Below are 21,313 nucleotides of genomic sequence, written 5' to 3'. Positions count from 1 at the left end.
ATCACTTGAGCCCAGGAGTTCAAGACCAGCCTGGGCAACATGGCAAAACCCTGTCTCTAGAAAAAAATACAGAAAAAAATTAGCTAGGCATGGTGGCGCATGCCTGTAGTCCCAGCTACTGGAAAGGCTGAGGTGGGAGGATCCCTTGAGCCTGGGAGGTCGAGGCTGCAGTGAGCTGAGATCTCACCACTGCACTTCAGCCTGGGTGACGACAGAGTGAGACTCTGTCTCAAAAAACAATAAAATACTTCTATTGTTAGCACATACATTAATTCTTCGGAAAATAGTAGGTATGCAGTGTTTTATATTTATACATTTAAGACTTTATTATAGGATATTAGAAACATCCACCTAGAATGAAAGAGACCACAAAAATCTGGATGAATTTTCAATACTTTTAAGTATGATAAATGTAAATCTTGATATCTGCAGAAGAATAAACAAGAAATTTGTAATAATAATGAATCCCCACCTGGAACTTCTTTTGATACTGTTTAAGAATCAGCACAAAATAAAATTTATAATTTATAAGATAAACTTTATTACATAAAATCTATAGTTTTGTAGTGAAAAAATAATTTTTTTCAACCAAAAATTTGACATTGCTAGTGACAGAAATGTTGGGTACTTAGTGCTCAGAAGTTCTATTGTTAAAAGATCAAAGTGTTAAACATATATTTCATCAGAATGCTCTTAAAGCTTGTGCAAGTGAAGAAAAATTGTGATTATCGATGAGAAAAGAACTTAAAAGAATATAATCAGTTTCATAAATTAAGTATTTGAAAACTTAGAACTCCCAAAAAGGTTATCAGAGTGAGGATAAAGCAATCAAAAAGATTTAGGGCCAAACTTGGTGGCTCATGAAATCCCAGCACTTTGGGAAGCCAAGGTGGGCAGATCACTTGAGGCCAGGAGTTCGAGACCAGCCTGGCCAACATGGTGAAATCTCGCCTCTACTAAAAATAAAAAATTAGCCGAGCATGGTGGTGCGTGCCTGTAATCCCAACTACTCAGGAGGCTGAGACATAAGAATGGCTAGAACCCTGGGGGATGGAGGTTGCAGTAAACCGAGATCTCATCACTGCCCTCCAGCCTGGGCAACAGAGCGAGACTCTGTCTCAAAAAAAAAAAAAAAAAAAAAAGATTTAGAAGGTACTGTCAGAATTTTTAGCACTACTATATAGTTAAGTATAATTGAGCATTTCACACACATTTACTAGAACTTCAAAAGGATTAATATTGATATGAACACGCCATTGTATTCTGGACCCACCTGTTAAAAACCAGATGTACCCAAATGAGAAAACAGCTTTTTGAAAAATATGTAAATCAAAGAGGTGTATTTAAAATCATCATCTAAGAAGCTTCATTTTTTTATGTGAATGTGTTTTAATAATTAAAATGCAAATTTAAAGGTTTTTGAATATAATGGTTTTTGTTGATCTTCTGACACTGGGAAACATTTAGTACACTGTATTGTCTTTATTATGAGTACACAAGAAAGAATTACATTTGAGATATAGTTCCATAAAGATGTAATTGGAATATTGTACCAAATAAGAAAATTGTCATTGGATTTTATACAAAAAATGCTAATGTAATTCTAGAGAGAGTATGGAGTTTCAGCCAAAAGTTTAGGAAAAATGTGGATGTTTTAATTTGGCACCAAATTATCAAATTTAATTTTGGATAAACCAATACAAGTCAGGGAACTCATGCTTTTCTTGATAAACTATATTTACTACCACACACCAAGTAGCAGAAATAACTACATTAAGTAATGCAAATTGAACCTTGATGGACAAGCCTGCAGTGCTAGATCTGCAAAAGCAATGTGGAAGTCAGTAAGTTCTGCATTCAAATGCTCTACCCCTGAGCTATACCCCCTGTTGTGGAAGTCAGTAAGTTCTGTATGTTCACTGTAATGGAAACAAATGCAGTGGCTGTTTGAAAAATATATTTTAAAGAGTTTGGGCCTTAATAAATGATATTTTAATGGAGATGTCAGTATTTAGAGTTTTTTTGTTTTGTTTTGAGATGAAGTCTCGCTCTGTTGCCCAGGCTGGAGCGCAGTGGCGCGATCTCAGCTCACTGCAACCTCCATCTCCTGAGTTTAAGTGATTCTCCTGCCTCAGCCTTCCAAGTAGCTGGAATTACAGGCGTGCGCCACCACACCTGGCTAATTTTTGTATTTTTAGTAGAGATGGAGTTTTGCCATGTTGGCCAGGCTGGTCTCAAACTTCTGACCTCAAGTGATCTGCCCACTTCTGCCTCCCAAAGTGCTGGGATTATAGGCGTGAGCCACCGTGCCCAGCAGTATTTATTTTAGCTTTATAAGAAAACATGTTTTAGCTATTAGAGCTGACATTATTTCAATAAACTGTAAAGCAGTTGGACATATGTAAACAAAGGGAAGTTTGAAATAAGTGGAAGTTATTATGGATAAGAAAAAATAGGTATCCTGTTTGAAAAAAAAGTGAAGTATCAATTCCAAGAGAAAAATTATTGGATTTTCTAATAAATCAATGTATTTGGTGACAAAAGTGAAAAATGTAATAAACTTTTAAGCCCTTTCAATTTTTTGAATCTTGAAATAAAGCCCCCTGGTTTGTGAAGCTCCGTGAATTGAGAGTGAACAGAACATAGTGAATAAGCCAGTAAGTTAAAAGATATTTCAATAAGTGATTTGTGTGACTTAGTCAATAACAGATATTGAATCAGTTCTGTATGTTCTTAGACTTTATTATAGTCTATAAAATGTTTAAATTTAATTGCTATTAATAAGAAACTGAGGATTCAACACTAAAAACAGTATCATTGATGTTAAGGAAATTCTCTGCTTAATTCATTTAATGATTATCCATTTAGTGAGGAAGTTGTTGGAACAGTTTGATGTTGCTTCCTATGTCAAATCATCACCCCATGCAGGGGCAAAATCTAGTGACAACTGTATCAAAAGATTCATAACTTCCAAAAACCAAGAAATGATTTAGACATACTAGAAAGATCTGTCAAATTATTTCTGCTGCAAGTTACATTGTCATTTTATGATATTTATTTAGAAATAGGAGATATGTTTTTAAATTTTTGATTTACATATTGACCAGTTCAAGATGACTTCTTGTTTTGTTTGTAAAATCTAGAGAGATCACATAAAACATAAAATCTAGATTTTTTACTTCTCTTGGAAGATCAGAAGACCCGACAGCACTAGGCTAATATTCCTACATGCCAGAAATCAGCAAGTTGTGGCTGCTTTTTTAAGATTGGTCAGCAGCTCTTTGGCTCCCCACAGTTACCACTTGTCCCTTGCCTCTTGCTTGGTCTCTAAGCATTTGAATTTGTGGCCTCTGCTGTAGTTTTAAGCCTGGGTTCTTGGCAGGATGGTGGTGTCATTTATTTCATTTACCTAAATAAGGAAATCAAGAAGAGAACAGGTTGCCTACTTACCCCCATGGTGAGTGTGTGTGTGTGTTTGTGTGTGTGTGTGAGAGAGAGGAAAGTGAGTTTTATTTTAAACATGCAGAGTTTGAGGTACTGGAAATTGATCAATGAGAAGTCCAATAAGCAGACCTGGTGCTCAGAAATGAGTTAGGATTAGAAGCATGTTAAGTCGTTTTGCATGAGAGTGGATGAGATTTCTAAGGGAGAAAGCATAGAGAGACCAAATTCAAGGAGAGACCCAGTGGGAGAGGGGGTCAACCATATTTAAGGGTGGGAAGGAGGAGGAACAGCCAGGTAACAAGACAATCCGATATAATAATTAGGTTGGGGAAGACAGCGGGTTGGGGGAGCTGGTTATTCTTTTGGCCAGTTGGTGTGTTGGTTAGGATATAAATCTGGCTGTTAGCTGGGCACGGTGGCTCACGCCTGTAACCCCAGCATTTTGGGAGGCCGAAGCGGGCAGATCATGAGGTCAGAGTTGGAGACCAAAAATTAGCCGGGCGTGGTGGCACGCACTTATAATCCCAGCTACTCAGGAGGCTGAGGCAGGAGAATCGCTTGAACCTGGGAGGCAGAGGTTGCAGCGAGCCAAGATTGCGCCACTGCACTCCAGCCTGGGCAACAGCGCGAGACTCCATCTCAAAAAAAAAAAAAAAAAAATTGGCCGTTGCTGCAGAGATTAAAAAAAAAAAACAAAAAAAAACAAATCAGTATCATAAACCAGATGGAAGTCCAGGTAGCAGTATAGGTCTGAAGCTTGCTCTCTCTTATTTCTCCACTCCCTTTTGGGTGGTGCTGTGGCCCACAAAATCCAGTATGGCCCATCATTGTGTCTATATTTTGGCCATTTGGAAGATGAAAGAAAAGGGAGAGGTGGGACTGCCCTTCTGTTAATGCACAACCTGGAAGTTGGACACATTGCATCTATTCTATTCCTTTGGCTATAACCTAGTTGCACTTATCTGAAAAGGAGTTTGAAAAATCTAGTCTTTATCCTGTAAAGTCATGGGCTGGCTACTGTCATGGAACAAGGGGAGAATGGGTGTTGGGAGACAGCTCTCAGTCTGTCTAACAGGTGGTGAAGAGAAAGTGGGACTTGAGAAGGAGAAAGGGGAGGGAATATGGTAAACTTCTGGGATTGGACAGAGATAGCTCCCTATGGCTAAAACAAAGAGTAAGGCTAGCAATAAAGCTATCATTGGAGAAGCTAGGCTTCATTACAGTTGTTAATATCTAGCAAATGCATGACGAGCTAGACAGATAAAGGAAAATGGTGCCCTTCAGAGATAGAGGCCTTCCAGATTTCTGAGATGGAAGCTCTCCAGGAGGAAAAAAAGAAAGGAAGGCAGGCAGGCCTGACTCCCAGGGAAGAATTCAGGAGGCTTTTCCCATTCTGGAGATCAGAGAATACCCAAGAAACATCCAGGGCATGGCTGATTGTGTCAGTCAGGGTTCTACCACAGAAACAGAACCAGTAGTAGGAGATGCATACAGTCGTCCCTTGGTATCCGTGGGATGTTGGTTCCAGGACCCCCCAACCCTAGCATCCCCACCCTCTGCAGATATCAAAATCTGTGGATGCTCAAGTCCCTGATATAAAATGGTGTAGTATTTGGTTATAACTTACACACATCCTTTTGTATATTTTAAATGATCTCTACATTACTTAGATCTAACAATGTAAATGCTATATAAATAGCTCTTTGTATTTATATTATGTTTTATTTTTCATTGTTTTTTAAAAAACTTTTTTTTTCTTTGAGACAGAGTCTTGCTCTGTTGCTCAGGCTGGGGTGCAGTGGCATGATCTCAGCTCACTGCAGTCTCCACCTCCCAGGTTCAAGCAATTCTCCTGACTCAGCCTCCCAAGTAGCTGGGATTACAGGCACCCACCACCACGCCCAGCTAATTTTTGTATTTTTAGTAGAGACGAGGTTTCACCATGTTGGCCAGGCTGGTCTTGAACTTGTGACCTCAGGTGATCCTCCTGCCTGGGCCTCCCAAAGTGCTGAGATTACAGGCGTGAGCCACCCTTCCCAGCCTAAAAAATATTTTCAAACTATGGTTGGCCGAATCTGCAGATGCAGCACAGATATGGAGGGTCGGCTGTATATATATCAGAGAGATATATATGGTAGAGAAATAGAAAGAGAGAGAAAAATAGGTGTATTTCAAGGAATTGACATAATATGATTGTGAAGTCTGGTTGGGTGTATCTGAAATTTCATGCAGTAGGGCCGACAGTCCGGGAAATTGGGCAGGAGCTGATGAGGTGCCCACAGGAAGAATTTCTTCTCCTTCAGGGAAACCTCCATTTTCTAAGGCCTTTCAGCTGATTGGATGTGGTCCACCCATGTTATTGAAGATAATATTTTTTAAGGTAATTGACATCTACAAAAATATCTTCAAGGCAACACCTAAGTTAGTGTTTGACCGAATAACTGGTTACTCTAGCCTAGCCAATTCGATACAAAACTAACCATTACTTATTTGCTTAACCCAAATACAAAAACCTGTGGCACAGGGTGTTAATGTGAGAATTATACCAGATACTCATCCAGGTATTAGGTTTTGGATCTGAGAGATACTGAACAATTTGTATTTTTTCCTTTTCTGTGCTGGAAACTGATCTGTTTTTTTTCAGTGCTGTTTTCATTACCTCTCTGATCTTCTTAATGAGGTTAAAAGTACAGAAAAGTTTAAAGATTAATAAGATGAACACTGTATTCCCACCACACAGGATTAACAATAGTGAACAGATCATCTGTAGACAATGCTTGGTGTTTATGTGGATTTAAGAACTGCCTGCGTTAATTTTGTAACTCCTCTTTCAATTGTACATGACAAAAGAATTACTTCGAACATCCTTGAGAAAAAATATACTGGAATTTTTTGGCTCCTGTAACTGAAAAGTCAAAGGGTAGATCTAGCTTTAGGCAAAGATGGATTTAGGCAAGGCTCAAAAACTGTTGTCAGACTCAGTTTCTCCATATCTCTTTGCTTTCTTTCATATTCAGGCTTCCTCCTTGGAGGGACCTCAGAAGTCCCAGGCTTCATAGTGTCAAGTTCGACAGAAAGAGTAGTTTTCATCTTTCCACAGTTCTTAGAAAAGTCCTGAGACTGAGTTTTACTGGGTAAGTGTTCACCCCTGAACCATCTCTGTGACTGTATAAAATAGAATGAACTTGCCAGGCCTGAGACTAGCCTTACCCAAATCACACGGATTGAGAATGTGGGAGGGGTGGCTCTATCATGGAAAATTGATGTGCTGTTTCCATAAGAAGGAGGAATACATGCTGATGATAGTGACAGGAGGCAGCCAAATGCCCAGGCAGATAGGGGCAGGTACCCAGTGAATCCTCACCTCCAAGCCAAAGACAGTTGAAGGACTGAAAGCCAAGTTACAAGTTAAATCCTTGGACTGGATTGAGAACTTGTCTTTCTGTTTGGCATACTTTCCTCTGATCAGCATCCTTCACCTATTTTACACATACCTACCCTTTCCTAATTGGTTTTTTACACTGTCGTGCCTACATTTGAGTGATGTCTTCACTTTAACCTTTTTTTGCCTACTCACAAACCAATCAGCCTGCACTCCCCATCTTGTGCCTATAAAGACCTAAGACTCAGTTGGTAGAGATGAGATAGCCTGACTTCGGGCAAGACAACCTGCCCTTCCTTTCCCCTCTCCAGCTCCCCTCTCTGCTGAGAGTTGTTTCCATCGCTCAATTAAATTCTCCACCTTCACCATCCTTCAATTGTTCACCTGACCTCATTCTTCTTGGATGCCAGATAAGAGCTCGGGACCCACCAAGTGCCAGTACCCAGAAAGGCTATCACACCAGCCCTTTGCCCTCTCCAGTGGAAGGCAGCTGCTCCACACAATGAGACAAGGGGCTAACTGAGCTACCACGCCCCCGTCCATGGATGGCAAAACTAAAGGAGCACTGTAATGCCCCCTCTTGGGCTTCGGGGTCACAGGCACCCTCACCTGGGCACTGCCGTGTTCCCCTTGAGATGACACGCCTGGTCAGGCTGTGGCCTCACATAGAGCTTGCTCCTGTGTTGGTGCCTGGAGCATCTGGCCAGGACCCACACTTGCTCACTCACGTGGTCCCTCCCACAAGGGGTTGGTTGAATGGGGTCAGCCAAGTAGAGGGGGTGCCCCTTCCACAAGTCCAGCAGAGGGGCTGAGAAAAATCCTGCATCACTGGGTGAGCATACATTCCCACCATTGTGGGAACAGTAATGGATATGGAGTCCAGCCGACTCACAATCCTTTCTGGCTTGAATATTTAATGGTGACATAACTTTACTCATTTAAAATCTCTGTATCTTAGGCCAGGTGTGGTGGCTTATGCCTGTAATCCTAGCTCTTTGGGAGGCTGAGGCAGGTGAATCATGAGGTCAGGAGTTCGAGACCAGTTTGGCCAACATGGTGAAACCCCATCTCTACTAAAAATACAAAAATTAGCCAGGTGTGGTGGCACACGCCTGTAATCCCAGCTACTCATGAGGCTGAGGCAGGAGAACTGCTTGAACCCGGGAGGCAGAGGTTGCAGTGAGCCGAGATCATACCACTGCACTCCAGCCTGGGCGACAGAGCAAGACTCCATCTCAAAAAAATAAAAAAATAAAATCTCTGGGTCTCAGTTTTCTAATCTCTCAAAAAGAGTTAATAATATCCTTTTGGGGATATGAAGAGTAAATTAAATAGCACATATAAAAGCACCCAGAGAAATGCCTGGTCCAGAAAGCTCAATTTTGCTAATTTTCTTTCTGTTATTAACCCAAACCTCTTTGTGGCACTCAGGGAAGTCCACCTTTCTTGCAAGAAAAAGTGACTACTATAATAACAATAATTATAACAGCTACCACTTCTTGACTGCTGGGTACCATGTGTGTTGTTAGGTTGGACCCTTCTGTGGCCACGGCAGCTGCACAGCTCCAGGGGGCCAGCCACATAGACAGCAATGCACATGGCACACTGGGGAATGTGCCAGCAGTCCCACTCCACATGCACTCACTGACTGTCCTCACACTGACACTGTGAAGAAGGTCCTGTAATTATTATTATTATTTTTTAGATGGAGTCTTGCTCTGTCGCCCAGGCTGGAGTGCAGTGGCATGATTTCAGCTCACTGCAACCTCTGCCACCTGGGTTCAAGCGATTCTCCTGCCTCAGCCTCCCAAGCAGCTGGGACTACAGGCACATGCCACCACACCTGGATAATCTTTGTATTTTTAGTAGAGACGGGGTTTCATCATGCTAGCCAGGCTGGTCTCAAACACCTGACCTCCAGTGATCCACCCGTCTGGGCCTCCCAAAGTGCTGGGATTACAGGTGTGAGCCACTGTGCCTGGCTAGAAGGTCCTATTATTAACCCCATTCTACAAAGGAACCTTGTAAGCTAGGTTCAGGAATTTGCCCAAGGTTTTTTAGCTATTAAGTGACATGAACAAATGGGAACCATACCCTTTGGGGATACTTTGCTGTGGCATTTTAAAAGTAACTAGTCTTGGGATACAGAATTACTGTAATCCTGCAGTGGCAGAGGGCAGGGAGCTGTGGGGGAGGACAGACCATTTCATTTTGAAAAACTGTCTCCAACCACACACCCCCGGCTCCTGCCTGCTGCCATATAAAATGCTTACCAGAACCCCAGAGCTGAGAATACAACCAGCTGTCTCATTTACTATTCTTACCCTCTAGGAAAGGGACAGAAAAATAAACACTCTGGAGTGTATTTTAACTCCAAATAATTTGAATTAAATATAGCAATTGTGAAATGTGTCATATGGACAAGCTTTGGAACCAAGTGGTTTGTTTATTTACTAAGTAGATATTGTCTGAATGTGGTAACAGAAGTTTCTTCTAGGGACCTGTCAAGGTACAAAGGGATTGTTCCTTGGATTTTTTTTCCTATGAAATTAAATAGTGGTAATACTATGATAAATGCTCAATATTCTGGAAGGACTTCAAGCTCATTTTCTCCAATCACCTCAGCCTCATAGAGCATTAGTAGTCTGCTGTCTCTTACTGTAGGATGTTTTTGCGGCATTGGAACGTCTCTCTAAAGGCTAAGAGCCCTCATAAAGTTGCTTACTTCAAAACTACGAATTTCAGATACTTTAAAAGAAATTTGATCAATCACAAACCCCATTTTCCCTTTGATAGGCTTTCATGATAGGTTTTGCCAAAACTTGCAGTGGCTGGCTGTGGTCTTGGAAATTTAGATTTGGGGAAGCATTTATTGTCACTATGTCTGAGCCAGGTCACTAGGCTGTGTGTGGTAACCAACATTATTCTCATAAGATATTCACTACTCCTTGCTCAGATAGCTTAACAGCAACCTCAGCTATCAAGAGTACAGCCTAGAGGAAGTCAAAGGAGATGCGCTGTGGCTTCCCAGGGCTCATGCCCTTTACTCTTGAAAAAATTATTTCAGAAACTATTTGCTTCATAGAGGCACAGTTGAGTGTATGTATATATTGTTTTCTGAGAAATAATTTGAATATTATCAAATTCACCTATTTAAGGTGCACAATTCAGTGGCTTTTAGTATATTCACACTTTTGTGCAAACATCACCACTATCTAATTTCAAAACTTTTTCATCAACCCAAGATAAACCCCATATCCATCAGCAGTCATTATCCATTCTTTCTCCTTCCACCCCAAGTTGCTGGCAACAACTAATCTATATTCTTTCTATGGATTTTCATTTTCTGAACATTCTAGACAAATGGGATCATATAATATGTGGTCTTTTTTCACTTAGCATAATGTTTTCAAGGTTCATTCATGGTGTAGCATATATCAGCATTTCATTGCTTTTTGTGGCTGCATAATATGCCATTGTGTGGACTGTAGAATGGGACATGGCACTTACCCTTTCAGCAGCTGCTTCCACTTTTTAGGTATTATGAATAATGTTGGTATGAACATGCACACACAGGTTTTTGCATGAATTATTTGCTTTCAATTCTCTGATATATGTAGGAGTGGAATTGCTCGGTAAGGTAAATCTATGTTTGACTTTTTGAGGAACTGCCAACTGTGTTCCAAAGCAGCTGCACCATTTTACATTCCTACCAGCAATGTAAAAGGGTCCCAGTTTCTCCATATCCTCGACAATACTTGTCACTGTCTGTTTCTTTATTATAACTAGTTTAGTGGATGTGAAGTGGTAACTCATTGAGGTTTTGATTTGTGTTTCACTAGTGATGCAAAACTAATGATGTTAGACATATTTTTGTATGTTTATTGGTCATTTGTATGTTTTGTTTGGAGAATATTCAAATACTTTGTTGATTTTTAAATTGAGCTATTTGTCTTTTTATTGTTGAGTTGTAAGAATTCTTTATATATTCTGAATATAAAGTCCCTTAACAGATATATGATTTGTAAATATTTTCTCCCATTCTGAAGATTGTCTTTTTACTTTCTTTTATAGCACGCCCAGCTAATTTTTGTATTTTTAGTAGAGATGGGGTTTCACCATGTTGGCCAGGCTGGTCTCAAACTCCTGACCTCGTGAGCCACCTATCTCAGCCTCCCAAAGTGCTGGGATTACAGGCATGAGCCACCGCACCCGGCCATCTTTTCACTTTCTTAAGGGTGAACTTGGAAGCATAAAAGCTTTTAATTTTGAAGAAATCCAATTTATTTTTTCTTTTGTTGCTTGTGCTTTAGGTGTTATATCTAGGTAATTATTGCCGAAGCCAAAGTCAAGAAGATTTACACCTATGTTGTCCTCTAGAAGTTTATAGTTTTAGCTCTTACATATAGATCTTCGATTCATTTTAATTTTTGTATATGGTGTGAGGTGGGGGTCCATCTTCATTCTTTTGCATATCAATGTCCAGCTGTCCCAGTGAGAGTTGTTGAAAAGACTGTTCTTTCCCTCATTGAACTGTCTTGGCATCCTTGTCTAAAATCAATTAACCATAAATGTATGGATTTATTTCTGGATTCTCAATTATATTCTGTTGACTTATATGTCTGTCTATGTTTATGTCAGTACCACATAGTCTTGATTATTGTATCTATGCACTATGTTTTGAAATTCAAAAATGTGAGTCTTCCAACTCTATTCTGAGATTATTTTGGCTATTCTGGGTCCCTTGAATTCCATATGAATTTTAGGTTCAGCTTTTCAATTTCTGCAAAGAAGCCAGCTGGAATTTTTGTGGTAATTAATGAATATTGCCATCCTAACAATGTTAAGTATTCTAATCCATGGATGTCTTTCCATATTTATTTAGGTCTTCCTTAATTTATTTCAATTATGTTTTATAGTTTTCAAGGTCCAAAAGAAGTCTTATACTTCTTTTATTGAATTTATTCCTAAGTATTCTGTTTGCATGGTATTATAAATGGAATTGTTTTCTTAATTTAAATTTCAGATTGTTTATTGATGGTTTATAGAAATATAATTTATTTTTGTATACTAATCTTATATCCTGCAACCTGGCAGAACGTGTTTATTAGCTCTAATTGCTTTTATGTAGATTCCTTAGAATTTCCTATGTATGAGATTATGTCTACAAATAGAGATAGTTTTGTGTCTTCCTTTCCAATCTGGATGCCTATTTGTTTTATTTCTTTTATTTCTTTTTGTTTCTTTTCTTTTTCTTTTTCTTTTTTTTTTTTTTGAGATGGAGTCTTGGTCTTGTCACCCAGGCTGGAGTGCAGTGGCACAATCTTGGCTCACCGCAACCTCCACCTCCCAGGTTCAAGGGATTCTCCTGCCCCAGCCTCCCAAGTAGCTGGGACTACAGGCACATGCCATCATGCCTGGCTAATTTTTGTATTTTTAGTAGAGACAGGGTTTCACTATGTTGGCCAGGCTGGTCTTGAACTCCTAGCCTCAGGTGATCACCCGCTTCAGCCTCCCAATCTTTTATTTCTTTTTATTTATCTTTCTTGCCTAATTGTCCAGCTAGCATCACCAGTACAAACTTCAACAGACATGGTGAGAGTAAACATCCTTGTTTGTTCCTGTTCTTATTGGGAAAGATTTTAGTCTTTTGCCATTAAGTATGATTTTAGCTGTAGGCTTTTCATAGATATCGTTTTAAGGTTAAGGAATTCCCCTTCTAGTCCTAGGTTTTTGAGTATTTATATCTTGAAGCGCTGTTGAATTTTGTCAACTTGTTTTTTCTGACTCTATTGAGATGATAATGTGTTTTTTTTTGCTGAGGATCTTTGCATCTATATTCATTAGCAATATTGGCCTGTAGTGACTTTTTTTGTTTGGCTATCAGGGTAACACTGACCTCATAAAGTCATAAGGTGTTGAGAGTGTTTTCTTTCTTTCTTTTTTTTTTTTTTTTGAGATGGAGTCTCGCTCTGGCTCTGTCGCCCAGGCTGGAGTGCAGTGGCGCCATCTCGGCTCACTGCAAGCTCCGCCTCCCGGGTTCACGCCATTCTCCTGCCTCAGCCTCCCGAGTAGCTGGGACTACAGGCACCCACCACCACACCTGGCTAATGTTTTTGTATTTTTAGTAGAGACGGGGTTTCACCGTGTTAGCCAGGATGGTCTCGATCTCCTGACCTTGTGATCCACCCGCCTCGGCCTCCCAAAGTGCTAGGATTACAGGTGTGAGCCACCTCGCCTGGCCAAGAGTGTTTTCTTAACTTTTTTTTTTTTTTATGAAAAGTTTTTGAAGTACTGGTATTAATTCTTTAAACATTCTATTGAATTCACCAATGAAGACTTTGGACCTAAATTTCCATTGGTGGGATTTTTTTAAATTACTAAATTAATCTCCTATAATACATGCATTCATTTTCCATTTTCTTGAGTTAGCTTTGGTAGTTGGTGTCTTTCTAGGAATTTTTCCATTTCATATAGGTTATGTATTTTTTTGGCATACAGTTGTTCGTAGTATTAGTTTATAATCTTTTTTATTTCTGTAAAATTTGTAATTATGTCCCTGTTTCATTACTGGTTTTACCAATTTGAGACTTTTTAGTTCTTAATTAGTCTAACTAAAGATTTTTCAACCTTGTTAATCTTTTCAAAGAATAAAATTTTTGATTCTGTTGATTTTCTCTATTTTTATTTTATTTTCACTCCAATATTTATTATCTCTTTCCTTCTGCTTGCTTTGAGTTTAGTTTGCTCTCACTTTTCTAGTTTCTTAAGGTAGAAGGTTAAGTTATTGACTTGAAATATTTCTTCCTTTTTAATCTCACTGCAACCTCTGCCTCCCAGATTCAAGCGATTCTCCTGCCTCAGCCTCCCGAGTAGCTGGGCTTACAGGCATGTGCCACCACACCTGGCTAATTTTGTATTTTTAGTAGAGACAGGGTTTCTCCATGTTGGTCAGGCTGGTCTCGAACTCCCGATCTCAGGTGATTTGCCCGCCTCGGCCTCCCAAATTGCTGGGATTACAGGTGTGAGCCACTGCGCCTGGCCTAACTCCAGAATTTCTATTTTTAAAATATCTCTTTCTTGATATTCTTTATTTGGTAAGATAGTGTTCTCATACTTTCCTTTAATGCTTTAAACATGTTTAATGCTTTGTACATATTTAAAATTGATGATTTAAAAATATTTTCCTAATAAATCCAGCATCTAGGTTTTCTCAGGAATAATTTCTGTTGATTCTGTTGATTTTTTCTCCTTGTGTATGGGCCATACTTTTTTGGTTTTTATTTATTTTTTGCATGTTTAATAACTTTTTGCTCAAAACTGGACATTAAAAAAATACAGTGTGTCAACTTTGGAAATCAGATTTTCCCCCATCCCAGGGTATGTTTTTGTTGCTGTTTGTTATTTGTTTGTTTAGTAACTTACCTGCACAAATTCTGCAAACTCTGTATTCTTTGTTCTGTATGGCCACTGAAGTCTCTGTTTGAATAGCTTAATGTCAGCTAATGATTAGACAGATTTCCTGAAACACTTGAAACCAATAGGTCTCTTAATGTTTGCTGAGAGGCTCTGCGTATGTGTTCAACACTCAGCATGCAGTTGACAGCTCTGCCTTAGCCTTCACTTTCTGCTGGTGTAGATCCTCAAGGTCAGCCTGATGTTAGAGTTTAGGGTGTTCTCAGGTTATCCCAACCATGTGAACAGCCATGGGCATAAATATGTGCTCTGCCAGTGCAAATGGCCTTCTAGATTCACAGGAATATTTTGGCGCTTTTCCAAGCCCCTATGGATGCCCATTTCCCAGTTGAAAAAAAAAATCCTTTCGGGTAACCTATTAATTGTCCTAAACATTACTCACTGCCTCAGGCAGTTGTGAAATTAAATAATTCCCTCTAAATGTTTTTGAGAAATGCCCCCGGGCAAAGGCTTTTTGCGCTGGGTGAGCTCTGAGTTTCAACTCAAGTCAAATAAGACAGCCTTGCAAGTGGGATCTTCCAGAGAACTTCCAGACAAGTCAAATAATAGGACTTCTGTTGGAATAGAGCATTGAAGGTACTCTAACTCTATTCTGCTTCCTCTAGAGACTGCCAGGCTGCTGGTATTCAAGGTAACTGCAGAACTAGGAAACAGGGAGAGGATGAAGGAGGACAGAGCTCACTGTTTTCATCATGACGCAAATGTTTTTCCAGAATAAATGCTCCTAGACTGCTGCGAGCCTTTGGTTACTTTTCAGAGTTCTGAATACGTGATTTTGACCATTTTTGCTAGGCTTCATGTTGCCTTTATGGAGGAGAGAATTTTCAGAGGTCCTTACTCTGCTAATTTCACTGATGTCACTAAAGTTACAGTTTTAACTCTCATGGGTATCTATCTTTTCAGGCAATGTCAGTTTAGTAAAAGGGACAGGACGTTAGCAAAGGAAGGCATTACTAGCAATAAGAAGTGATAGCTGCCATGGGAAGCAAATGCAGAAACAGCAGCCTGGGCCATTCCATGCAGGGGTAAGTGGTGGCTGTATATGAATTGCTCTTGAGTATACTCATATTTAACCCAGGTTATATTTGTTTGCTAGGGCTGGGGTATTTTCTTATAGTTGTGGAGGCTCGAAATCCATGATCAAGGTGTCTGTGGGGTTGGTTTCCGCTGAGGCCTGTCTTTGGCTTGCAGATGGCCCTCTTGCTACCTCTTCACATGGTCCTCCCTCTGTGCACATGCGCCCCTGGTGCCTCTCTGTGGTGTCCAAATTTCCCCTTCTTATAGGGACACCAGTCATATTAAATTAGGACCCACACTAATAGCCTCATGTTAACTTAGTCACCCCTTTAAACCCTATCTCCAAAATACAATCACATTCTGAGGTACTAAGGGTTAAGACTTCAGCATATGAATATTATGGGGACAAAATTCAGCCCATAATACCACTATATAAAACTTATTCATATTGATGTCCATGAGACCTAAAAAGGGGAGGAAAGTTTTCAGTTTGGTGTAGCAGTCCTTGAAGGGAATTGTAAGGTGTATTTTATATGTATTCTGTTCTCATTATAGAAAAGTATATAATGATCATGGGATGGACTTGGGCTTCTAGAACAGCTAGTCGCAATAGTTTTTTCCTGCAGGGATGTCTGTTATGGGTGACAGTTATATGTGCAAACAGTCCCTTGGGCCTCTGTACCACCTTCATTCCCCTTTCAGGAAACCACTTTAAAAGGCCAAATGATGGCTCAATCTGATTTCTACCAAAGAAAACTATTATTAAGAGCTTACTCACAGTGCACTTCACTATGATCTAGTCACATATATGATTTTATGTATTTTGCAACATATAGTTAAATACTATTGGTTGGCCAGGCATGGTGGCTCGCGCCTGTAATCCCAGCACTTTGAAAGGCCTAGGTGGGCAGACCACTTGAGGCCAAGAGTTCAAGACCAGCCTGGCCAACATGGCGAAACCCGTTTCTACTAAAAATACAAAAATTAGCTGGGCATGGTGTCATGCGCCTGTCATCCCAGCTACTCGGGAGGCTGAGGCACAAGAATCACTTGAACCCAGGAGGCAGAGGTTGCAGTGAGCTGAGATTGCACCATTGCACTCCAGCCTAGGCAATAGAGTGAGACTCTGTCTCAAAAAAAATAAAATACTGTTGGTCTAGAAATTATACATATTAGAAAATCTTGGCTGGGTGCAGTGGCTCACACCTCTAATCCCAGCACTTTGGGAGGCCACGGCTGGTGGATCACCTGAGGTCAGGAGTTCAAGACCAGCCTGGCGAAACCTCGGCTCTACTAAAAATACAAAAATTAGCCAGGCATGGTGGCGCACGCCTGTAGTCCCAGCTAGTCGGGAGGCTGAGGTAGGAGAATTGCTTGAACCTGGGAGGCAGAGGTTGTAGTGAGCCGAGATCGTGCCACTGCACTCCAGCCTGGGCGACAGAGCAAGACTCTGTCTCAAAAAAAAAAAAAAAAAGAAAAAGAAAAAAGAAAATCTTTATACTGCTATGTTGAGAGATAAATGAATGACTTGTACTACCAAAGCTGTTTTTGATGAAACATGGTGTCAATTTGTATCGTCTTCCAGGAGTTCAGCTCAGGTGGGCAAAACCAGATAACTAACATGAACAGTGGAACAATCAGTGAACCAATACAAGGGTTAAATAAGCTAGCAATTAAAAGCTGTATCACTGGTCTAAAGATAGAAGATCAAGTAGAAAATCAGCGCAAGAGGAAAGATATACGAAAACTAATGACCTTCAAGGTTTGGCTGAACAGCTGAACTGCAGGATGGATTGGAATGCCTAGAACCAGAAACTTAGGATGCCTAGAACCAGAAACTCAGCCATTGCTGAGGTTCACTGCTTCTCAGCGCTGCTGCTTTATACACACAAACTGTATTCTCTCCCACTGTTTTGTCTTCTTTCATAAAGCAGGAAACATAGGTGCTCATAACTTGTGAGTTTTAAGTCTTACTCTAGAGTTTACAAATGCAAATGCCTCTAGGTGCCAGGAAAGTGACATAAGTAAGTGAAGCAAGCTGAATGTGCCAATCCTGAGTGGTGGGGACTGGCAAACTGGAAACCCCATGCCCTGTCTCCAGAGTCAGCCATGACTCACTGCCAGTCTATTGCCAGGTAGGAATGTGGGCTTAGACTTTCAGATTTTTCCAAAGAAACTTGACATCTAGATTTTTATGTGAATATCCTGATTTCTAATGCTGGCAGTGAATTCAAACTAAAAACCAACACTGTGTTGTCCAAACAAAACACATTTGTGGGTTACATTTGACCTCTTGATTCATGTGTTACTTTTGGAGTTAAATAACTCGAGGTCTGAAAATTGACCACTGAGTTTGGCCACATCAAGCTTATTAATGACCTTGACAAAGCCAATTTCAGAAGATGATGGGGTGATGCCTGAGTAGAGAGGGTTCAGTAGAGAACTGGGGATGAGGAAGCAGCTATGACCTATATGGACAGCTCTTTAAAGGATTTGGCGTAGAGAGGAGCAGAGAATTGGGGTAAGAGCTGGAGAGCACAGGAAGTTGCTAGGGAATCTTAAAAGAGGGGACAAATGACAGAATGTCTGTTGATGCTGATGGAAATAATCCACTACAGGGTGAAAACATCATGAAAGAGGAGGATTATGCTAACACATGAGGAATTTCATGGGCAGGAAGAAATGGGGACTGGTTTACAAATGGAGGAGCTGACCCTAGATAGGAGCCCTTGAAGCTCGTGTATTGGAACAGGACAGCAGAATATATGGGAGCAGATGCCTGTAGATTTAGTGGCAGCAAGATAAGGGAATTCTCTTCAGATTGCTCTAATTTCTTGTGAAAGAAGAGGCAAGATCACCATCAACTGAGGGTGAAGATGGAATAGGAAGGGACAGGAGAGGTTGTGATTCTGTCATCTTGGAGTAGGCCCACATCTTGGGGGCTATCTTGGGGTGCTATGCCTTACTCCTCTTTTCTGAACATCATTAAAATGTAATTTTGTATTTTTGCATTTAATGCTATCCCGCAGGCCCTGAAAGATGCCTAAAAGGCAGCCTTCCCTCAGGTACCATTGTGCTGAGGTTTGCCACCCGCATCTTCTTGAGACAGCCCCACTAAGACAATGAGAGCGTGTCCTGACCCATTAATGTGCCCAGGTTCCCAAACGCCTCTGTCAGCCTGTGGTCTTGACTTTGAAGTAAAACCAGTCCCCTGGTTGCTGTTTCCCCAGCAACATTAACTGCTGGGGTGCAGAGTGAGTCAGGAGGAGAGTCAGACTTAGCCAGGCTTTGAGTTGCACCAGGCAGATAATGTAGAGGGAGGGGGGCAAGTCATACTTTCCTACTTGTAGAGTAGTGCTTACTTTACAGAGTACCTATGAAGATTTGTAAAAATGCACAGTTGGCTTCTGGCCTAGCACATAGGTAATCCAGTCATTACTTGGTGAAGGACATGAATAATATATGTAAAATATCTGGCCATTAGAAGAAGCTGGGAAGGGCTAACAGGATGTATGAGAGACTGCTTCTGAGTCTTAATGGCCAGGCATTGTGCTGAGGCTGTGGGCCATGGAGGAGCTCCCGTCTTGGCACAGGAGAAAGAAATGTGGACACACCGCTACCGTGTAGTGTGATGAGTCTAGGAATTAAGATATACCAGTGGTAATTAAATCTCAAAATAATAGTGTCTTAACAGAAATAAACCCATGCATAAATGATTGGTTGACTTTGACAAAGTGCCAAGTGCACACAATGGGGAAGGACAGTGGTGTTGGGACAATTGGACATCCACATGTAGAAAAAGGTAGTTGGATCCTATCACACCACATATAAAAATCAACCCAAATGAAGTGAAGACTTAAATGTAAGACCTGAAACTATAAAACTCCTGGAAGAAACATAGGAGAAATTCTTCATGATGCTGGTCTAGGCAATGATTTTTTTTGGATTTGATCCCAGAAGCATAGGCAACAAAAGCAAAAATCGACAAATGGGATTATATGAAACTAACAAGCTTCTGCGCAGCAAAGGAAACAATTATCAGAGTGAAAACACAGCCTATGGAATGGGAGAAAATATTTGCAAACCATATATCTGATAAGGGGTTAATATTCAAAATGTGTAAGGAACACAATAGCAAGAAAACAAATAACTCTATTAAAAATGAGCAAAGAAGGCCGTGCATGGTGGCTCACACCTGTAGTCTCAGCACTTTGGGAGGCAGAGGAGGGAGGATAACTTGAGCCCAGCAGCTGGAGACCAGCCTAGGTAACATAGCGAGACTGTCTTGACAAATAATAAAATGATTAGCCAGGTGTGGTGGCATGCACCTGTAGTCCCAGCTACTTGGGAGGCTGAGGCTGCAGTGAGCCATAATTGTGCCACTATACTCCATCCTGGGTGACAGAGAGAGACCCTGTCTGGAAAAAAAAAGACACAGGACCTGAATAGACATTTCGTAAAAGAAGACATACAAATGGCCAACAGGTATATGAAAAAATGGTCAACATCACTAATCGTCAGGGAAATGCAAATAAAACCACAATAATATATTACCTCACATCTGTTCAAATGATATTATCAAAAAGACAACAAGAGAAAAGGGAACTCTTGTACATTGTTGGTGAGAATGTAAATTAGTATGACCATTATGAAAAACAATATGGCAGGCCGGATGCAGTGGCTCACACCTGTCACCTCAGCACTTTGGGAGGCCAAGGTGGGCAGATCACCTGAGGTCAGGAATTCAAGACCAGCTTGGCCAATGTGGTGAAACCCCGTCTCTACTAAAAATACAAAAATTAGCCGGGCGTGGTGGTAGGTGCCTGTAATTCCAGCTACTTGGAAGGCTGAAGCAGGAGAATTGCTTGAACCCAGGAGGCGGGGTTGCAGTGAGCTGAGATCGCACCATTGCACTCAAGCCTGGGCAACAGGAGCGAAACTCCATCTCAAAAAAAGAAAAAAAAAAAAAACCCAAAAAAACAATATGGCAGTTCCTCAAAAAACTAAAAATAGAACTCCCTATGACTACCAATCCTACTGCTGGGTATAGATACAAAGGAAATGAAGTCAGTATGTGCAAAAGATATATCTGCACTCCCATGTTCACTATAGCACTATTCACAATAGCCATGGCCAGATGTGGTGGCTGATGCCTGTAATCCCAGATGTTTGAGAGGCCAAGGTGGGAGGATCACTTGAGGTCAGGAGTTCAAGACCAGCCTAGCTAACATGGCAAAACCCCTTCTTCTACTAAAAATACAAAAAGTAGCCAGGTGTGGTGGTGCATGCCTGTAATCCCAGCTACTCGGGAGGCTGAGGCAGGAGGATCGCTTGAACCCAGGAGGCAGAGGTTGCAGTGAGCTGAGATCATGCCACTGTGCTCCAGCCTGAGCGACAGAACAAGACTCCGTCTTAAAAATAAAAAAAGTAAGTTCACAGTAGCCAAGATACGTATATGTGGAATCTAAAAAAGTCAAACTCACAGAAGCAGAGAGTAGAAGGTTGGTTGCCAGAGGCTGGGGAAGGAATGGGGAGATGTGGTCAAAGGTTACAAAGTTTTAGTTAGACAGGAAGAATAAGTTTTTGAGATAAATTGCACAGGTTGGTGACTATAGTTAATGTATATTTCAAAATTGCTGAAAGTAAATTTTCATGTATACTCACCACAAAAAATAAGTGAGGTGATGAATATATTAATTAGTTTGATTTAACCATTCCACAATGGGTACATATATCAAAACACCACATTGTACCCTATAAATATATACAATTAAGATTTGTCAAAAACAAAACAAAATCATAGTATCTTGGACAAGATAGAAGTTTCTTTCTTGGGCATCAGTCTGGATATGAGAAATCTTGGGTTGGTATGGCAGCTCCATGATTATGAGGCAGCTCCTTCTAATGTCGCACCACCATCCCTAAGGTTGCCCTAAGGTGTCCCTAAGGCATCCCTAAGGTGTTATCTTCTTGTGGCCCAAAACAGCTCACCAT

General features: G+C 40.7%; 1 long non-coding RNA gene across 1 annotated transcript in view; it reads left to right on the top strand.

The window, feature by feature from the left end:
- Positions 1–21,313, top strand: part of LOC107970410 (uncharacterized) — a 42,569-nt gene that overhangs the window by 1,421 nt on the left and 19,835 nt on the right. Inside the window, exon 2 of the long non-coding RNA XR_010155333.1 lies at positions 6,462–6,578. This is a non-coding gene — a long non-coding RNA (uncharacterized LOC107970410). The remainder of the gene's footprint in view (positions 1–6,461; positions 6,579–21,313) is intronic.

The sequence above is a fragment of the Pan troglodytes genome, chromosome 2, assembly GCF_028858775.2.
Source record: "Pan troglodytes isolate AG18354 chromosome 2, NHGRI_mPanTro3-v2.0_pri, whole genome shotgun sequence".
Classification (NCBI taxonomy): domain Eukaryota; kingdom Metazoa; phylum Chordata; class Mammalia; order Primates; family Hominidae; genus Pan; species Pan troglodytes.
Note: the sequence above shows the minus strand (reverse complement) of the source record. Positions and strands in the feature narration are given on the sequence as shown.